At 37.6% G+C, this 7818-nt stretch overlaps 1 protein-coding gene across 2 annotated transcripts in view; it reads right to left on the reverse strand.

Moving 5' to 3' along the window:
* The window catches only part of mgat4c (mgat4 family member C), a 168488-nt gene extending 161636 nt beyond the window's left edge, over positions 1-6852 (reverse strand). For both annotated transcript variants that reach the window (XM_053500634.1, XM_053500633.1), the window contains exon 1: positions 6681-6852. The gene's annotated coding sequence lies outside the window, so the exon portion shown is untranslated. The remainder of the gene's footprint in view (positions 1-6680) is intronic.
* Positions 6853-7818: the final 966 nt, after the last annotated feature.

Here is a 7818-nt window from a genome sequence, read left to right on the forward strand (position 1 = left end):
TAGATTATAGGAGTGTAATTCAATCTGTATAAATTTAGTACTCAAAATATCTGTATCTCGTTTTGAATTTACACTTGAAGTGGGTGTGGTACAAACAAAATGTTGTTGTTGCTGTTTTTTTTTTTTTTTTTACTTTTTTAAATGAATCCTTCCACTATGGTCCCATATATATATATATATATATATATATATATATATATATATATATATTTGAGAACAAATTCAGTTCTATTTAGTTTTTATTTCCCAAAAGATAATTAGAAAGAAAAATTGTGAAGTAGGGGCACAATGGCACACCGCTTTTCCTGTGAATGTTAAAATACAGCAAATACACAGACACAGACAATGTAACGAGCTTTCACTACATAGGCCATGGCACAGAGGAATCTTTTATTCATATTTTGTGAACCATAGTCGCTACAGATTTATTAGAGAGGAGGCTTTAAACTTGCCAGCTTTTAAACAATTTTTTTGTGTATTTCAAAAAAAGTTTTTTTTGTTTTTTTTTTCAAATCAGCCAGAGTGTAAAATGAATGAATCCTTTGACATATTCCAAATGGTTTGACCAATCTTCTCTGTTTAAAATGTAAGCAGGGCAGGAGGCCTGGCTTTGTGGAGGTGTATGCAAAATTGAGCAAGCATTGGGGAAAGAGAAAAAGAGAAAGAAGTAGATTTTTTTTTTGAATGGATCATTGGGTATCCACTGTAAAAATACCAATATAATCTATGAATTTTAGGCCCATTTTTAAAAAATGTGAATTATTTTTGATAGGCATGAGTTTTTCACAGAGTTTTTCTAGCTCTTCACCCTGACATGGCTTGTTTTCTGATTGGCCCAAGAACGCAGTCGGCGGGAGTACCAAATGGCTCCTCATAGCTCAAAACCGGTGCATTCTGCACTTGAATCAACTTAAAATCATTTCACTGCACACATGAGGCACAACTGAGTTTTTTGAGGAGATACATAAGAGACTGAGGGCGTTGGGGCCACCCTAGTTCCAAATTGAAAAAAATGGAATTTGGGGAAAAACATTGGTCGGATTCCTTAGAAAAATAATAGCACATCTTTAGGTTAATTAATTTGAACTAATTTAGTTAATTAGATATCTAATATAAACCATTGTAGCTTTGACCAGGCAGTTAGTAAGTATGGATGATGGCTGCACATGTGCCTGGGGTCCTGGAGCCTATCCCTGGGAACTCAGGGCTCAAGGCAGAGGACACCCTGAATGGGGTTACCAGCTCATCACAGGCCACAAGCAAACACATACTCTTTTATAGACCCACTCCTATACTGCGACAATCTGGAAACAACAGTAAACCTACAACAAGTCTTTAGACTGTGAGAGGAAACTAGTGTACCTGGAGAAAACCCACAAGGACGAGGTGAAGCCTCCAGAATATTCAACCCTGAAGGAGTGAAGTGGCAGTGCAAGCACTATGTCACCATGCCACCTGTATTGATTTACATAGTTAAATTTGTTACATCTTTATTATACTGTTAAATAAACACCATGTAGTCATATAAAAAGATTGTTTTCCTCATGTGTATTTGCTAAATGTTTGTAATAATTTAAAAACAAGTTTCCTGAAAACCATTTGTTAAGTAAAAAAAACAAACAAAGAAACAAAAAAAGCATTTTTTTTTTCTGAAATTGACCTGATAGATTATGTAGTAGCACTGCTTCCAGCGGGATTTAGGAAAAATCCATTTTTCCGGATAACATTATGATGCGCTTTTGTCACATAGTGTGACAAAGTGGTTAGAGCTGAGATTTCTCATTTTTAAGATGCTCAGAGGTTGGAAAGAGCCACAAAGCCTGCAGGGGAACATATCTTGCAAAGCTAGGTTGACTCTTATGAGATTTAAACCATAGATGTGGCAATGTTTTAGAGTATACACCAAAGCATACTGTTACCCAGGCTGGTACTACCCCAGCACTTACTCCTACTACTGAAGAACTACAAGGCTATAACCAAAGATGCATTAGAATATTAGAGAAACAAGAATATAGCGCAGACATTTAAAGCTCAAAATTTTTTCACATTAATCTACACTCAGTACCCCATAATGACAAAGTGAAAACAGAATTTTAGAAAAGTCTGTAAATCTATTAAAAAGCAAACCTTAGTAGGAGATGGACTAAGAAACCAATGATCACTCTGATTAAGCTCCAGATATCCTGTGTGGAGATAGACAAAGTTCCAGAAGGACAATCATCACTGCAGCCCTCTGCCGATCTGGGCTTTATGGCAGAGTGGAACAGTTGCCCTGTTAAAACCCTCTTCTAAGTTCAAAATACATAAAAATCTCCTTGGAGTTTGCAAAGAGGCACCTGAAGGACTGTGAGAAACAAGATTCTTTGGTTTAATGAAACCAAGATTTAACTGTTTGGTCTCAATTCCAAAGGTTATGTCTGGAGGAAACCAGGCACCATTCATTACCTACCCAATACCATGCAAAAAGTGAAGCATGGTGGTGCTAGCATCATTATGTTATTCTGATGTTTTTCATGAGGATGAACTGGGAGACTGGTTAGTGTTAACGGAAAGCTGAATTGTTTAAAGTACAAAGATATTCCCAATGAAAACCTGTTCTCCAGTGCTCTAGTTCTTAAACTGGGCCAAAGGTTCACACAGCCAATACAATACAGGAGTGGCTTTGGGACAACTCTGTGAATGTCCTAAAGTGGCCCAGCCAGAGCCCTGACTAGAACCCTACTGAACATCTCTGGAGAGACCTGAAAATGGCTGTCCACTGACAGTGCCCAACCAAACCGACAAGAGCTTGAGAGGATTTGCAAGGACGAATGGCAGAAAATCCCCCAATCTAGGTGTGCAAAGCTTGTTGTGTCATACCCAAAAACACCTGAGGCTGCAAATGCTGCCAAAGGTGCTTTAACAAAGTACTAAGTAAAGGGTCTGACTACTTAAGTACATGTGCCATTTCAGTTTTCTCTTTAAAAAAATCTTCCCTAATTTTTTAGATAATTCTAGATACATTTTCTAAATATTTTTTTTTATAGTTTTATAATAATCGTTTCTAAAATTAATTTTTCTATAAGTCATCATGGGTACTGAGTGTAGATGAATAAGAAAGAAAAACACATTAAAACAACTGTAGTCTCTGCCTGCAACATAACTAAAACAATTGAAGGGGGTCTGAATACTTTTTATGAATGCACTTGTATATGCTAAGGGGTGTAAATATATGGTATAAGCCTGTGAGCATACACAATTTGAGAAGGATTCATTCATGTGTTAGGATTCATTGTTAGAGGGAATAGCTATGCTATAATTAAAAAGAGGTCACTGCATAAACAGAAAACGTGTTTACACTATGGCTGCATCAGGTCATATACAGTAAAGGCATGTCATAATTTGGTTTTATTTCTATTCTTAAATTTAGTCATAAATGCTGTAATGCACAGAATAAAAATCAATCCATAAATATTAAAAAGGATAAATGTACCAGGTTATAGTAAATGGCAATGACAGACATTCAGTCTCATGAGCTCAAGAGTTGTTTTGGTGTATCTAATCACACAACTAATGCTATACCACTTCATCACGCTATTCCACTTCTTACACGGCTCAGCTTATCACAATGAGACAGGGAAACGTAGCTCAAGTACTTGCAGCTGACTTTGTAATATAAAAGGGAAAAAAACCATAAACACGACTAGGCTTGGTCTAGGTTTGGTCATCCATGTTTATGCAATTGTTTAGTGTTATTGTCTCTCAAAAATATTATTTGCTAAGTCTGACAGATGGCCCAGATCACTCCTACCTTCCTCTCCCTCATGACAGCACAGTGACTCTTCTTTCCATCATCTCTGCTTGCATTCATCAAACCTCATGCTGCCAAAAACTGTGGCTCTTTAAACTGCTTCCTCATGCAGATAAAATTCAATTCACCTACGTCGAGAGCCCTGTGGAAAAGGTAATTTCGCCATTTACAGAGAGAAAGACAGACACAATTAGGGCTTTTGCAAGCATCACACCAGCAGTGCTACAGCAGAACTCCCACGCAAGCAGACACCACCTTGCCCTTGTTAAATCGCTTGCTCAAAAAGAGTGACGGAAAAAGCTGCTTAAGAAAGCAACTTCATAATTCCCAATGTCATAACTAGAAAGTGTGCTATGTGTAGGTTAATAACAGAATAACAACTATTCTGGCAGTGCTTTCTTAGCCTATGAGGGAGAAATCAATGGGCAGGTTCAGGACCATGTTGATACAATAGCAGTAATTTTGGATCATCATGGCCAGCCTGCTCCATTATATTTATTGGCACCTTATTAATGATAGCATGTTGTGATGCTATGTTTTAATGTGTGTACAAGAAATGCACTAATGGAAAGATGAGTATTAATTTCCAGTAAAAATGTTTGGAAAACACAATGGTTGAGAGCATTTGGCCATTCCACATGCTGTATTAGAATTCAAAAGTTTCTAATTGAAAAAAAATATATATATAATATATACATTTTTTAAATATATAAAGTATTGCATACCATTGCAAATGCATAGATGTTCTCTTGACATTTTCAATGTGCTCTTTTTATGAATACAGTACGTTCCTTCTCAAATTTTTATTCCTGCAAAAGCAAAAGCATTCAGAAAAACCCATTGCAGTTCTCTACTTTTGACATTCAAATTCCAGCTGTCTGGGACAGAGCAAGGGCAAAACCAAAAGGTACAACATGTCCCTGTCTTCTTATGATGAAAGGTGCCCTCTGTGGATTTGATGGACTTCACTCATGTTCTGGGCAATATAGAGCAGAGTCAAGCTGTTTAATAAACCTACAGTAGACTATACATGTGAATTCACATCTTTTTACTCAGTGCATGAAACATTTCTTTTTCTTCACAAAGACATTATCATATATTAATTTTTTTCTCATTTGCCACCCTCTTTTTTAGCCACAAAGGCACAGTGTCGATTTTCCTATACTGTACATGAAGGCCAAATCCGTCTCGCTTAAAGTATATCTGGTATTTATTCCATGGTTCAACTTGCAACTACATACTGCATGTCTAAGCTGTGATGAAACCTTTTTTGACCTTTTTGACATGCTATCCTTCATTCTATCCAGCAGTTTGAAACAATGTTAAAAATATTTTACTAAAAAAAAAAAGAACTTCAATTTTGAGATCATTAAAAGCCAGCACCACTTCAAGTAGCACACTGAGAAATGCTGTGTTCATTAGCTGACTTTAGTCCATCTGGTCCTAACCAGTTAATTAGTGATAGTGCATCTGATATTTTTTTAAGCTAGATTTCACTTAGTATTAACAGTGACTTTCTTTATATTTCAGCCTTTTCTGTTCTGTGCAACAGGAAAACACGAAAGTAAGGAAATTAAGAGTTGACGGTACTCTCGTTAAAACATGCATTTAACTAATGTTATGGAGATGTATTGATGGCACATCTGAATCACTCCTGAAGGTTCTGCAGCAGATATTCTGTTCCCAGGGGTCGATACAAAAACAGGATTCACAAACATTTAAAAGAGACTAGGCAAGATGCAGTTTTTATTTCATTCATTCATTCATTCATTCATTATTCAAGCCACTTATCCTGTGATATGTGTGTAAAGCCTGGAGCTTATTTCAGAGAGCGCAGACCCCCCCAGTTCTGGCCTGTAACAATTTTATTGCAGCATTAAATTTTGTACATCAATCAATGACCCTAAAAGACTCTATCCTCAAAAAGCATTTTCTTTATTTCTAGTGAGCAATGTAAGTATTGAGACATATATCTATAATAGAAAAAAGCTAATTAAATTTACTAAAAATATGATAGTCAACATTGGATTGAGTTGCCACAAGGGGAGGCACTGGTGGTGGGAAAACACACTCATGTCAAACAACATGAGTGTGACTAACATGTCAAACTGTCTAGGAAAAAAAAACTTTTATCAGTCTGCTTGTAAACCCTGTAGTGTAATCTGAACCATGACCTTTCCAGGGAAGCGTTCCTCAAGCACATTTCCATGTTCAGATGTCTTGCAGAGACCTTTAGTTTCATGGGCTCATCAAAAACTCAAAATAATTTAGCAGAATTTAGATTAAGGGGCAGCTACAGGTTGGAAAAGATTAGTTATAAGAATAAACATGGGCATGTTAATACATAACAGTAATCCATTATCATGAGCTTCTGTCATTTTGCATAAAGTAGGTGAAAGAAGTAAAAGATTCTCTACAGAGTTCTATATGACTCATCCGTATACAGTACTAGTCATGTTTCAGATTTATATGAGAAACGGTGCATCATAAGATTAACTTAACAGATAGTTGTTTTTTTCGCATATGCATTTATAATAAAGGTTTTAAAAAACAGCAAACAAGCCAGGCATTGCATCGATTGGGTTTAGTTTTCCTAATGCGTGTGTGTGTGTGTGTGGATTGTTTATATGGACACAAGTCGTAGGATCTGCCCATTGCACATGCAATCGGCGAAAGATAGCAATTTTTTTTAATGATTTTTTTTTTTTTTTAATAATAATGATAAAAATCCCTTTGAACAGAAGCACGCGCTGCAGCCGTGCATCGGAGACATCTGTGGAAGATGTGGTCTACAGAATATCACACTCGCGCGTGCGAAGAAATGTATACGAAAATCAGCCCACTGATTATAACCTGCAACATTCGACTGTAAAGGAAGTGTCGCTCTTACCGTGCGAACCGCTCGGTGAGATCTCGGGAGAAACCGGGACTGGCATGTCTTAACTTCCGCGCTCGCGCATTCGGTCTGTGCGCTTCCCGAAGCAGACAGCAGCAGATAAAAGATGCTTCAGCAGCAGCGATCGACCGAACGTCAATAAATCACGCGGAGAAATTTTGCCCGGGTCTCCCCTCCTCTTCGATACACACACACACACACACACGACGTTCTGGAAAAGCTGCTCTAACGTGTCGCGTCTGAATGCAGAATAAAGATGTTGTGCGATGAATGTGTTATGGTGGTGGGCTTGTTCTTCTCAGCCTGCTGCTGACTGAGACAATACAGAAAATGCTACAGCAGCCACTATCAATCAAGTGCTTTTAGGGAACACTTCTCTCCAAGCTAATCCAAAAAGATGTACTGTAACGTTTTTGGCAGTTCTGTTTTGTTTTGTTCATGGTAGAAAAATTATTAAATACTAAAATAACCAAATTTCCATGTTACACTAACATAAAACCACAGTAATGATTATTATTTCCATGTTGCTGAAAGAACTCCTGGCTTTGTGGTTAATACTGTCGCCTTGCACCTCCAGGTTACGGGTTCGACTCCCACCTCGGGTCTGTGTGCATGGAGTTTGCATGTTCTCCCCGTGCTTAGTGGGTTTCCTCCCATATTCCAAAGGCACGCAGTTAGGCAAATTGGGGTTTACAAATTGCCCATAATGTGTGTGCTGCATGTGTATGTGCCCTGGGATAAATTCACCGTTCAGGGTCTACCTCGCCTCATGCCCCAAGTCTCCTGAGATAGGCTCCAGACCTCCTGCGACCCTGTAGAAAGGATAAAGCAGTATAGACGATGAGTGAGTGAGAGAGTAAGTAAAAGAACACCTCATCTATTGCTTCATCCTGATACGTCTTCTACTCTTTGAGTTTCTCAACTTATGACTTATGCTGTTGTGAACAGTCCCAGAATATTTCCTGAAACAGTTTATGCTTAAGTGTCACCAGTTTTATTATAATCTTTACCGGATACTAATCATAATCATTACTTTTTTTTACAGTTTACATTTGTAGATGAATAACAATTTATAATTCACCCAGAAGAGGATGACTTACCCTTTGAGTCTAGTTCCTCTCGAGGTTTCATG

The sequence above is a fragment of the Clarias gariepinus genome, chromosome 7, assembly GCF_024256425.1.
Source record: "Clarias gariepinus isolate MV-2021 ecotype Netherlands chromosome 7, CGAR_prim_01v2, whole genome shotgun sequence".
Lineage (NCBI taxonomy): Eukaryota > Metazoa > Chordata > Actinopteri > Siluriformes > Clariidae > Clarias > Clarias gariepinus.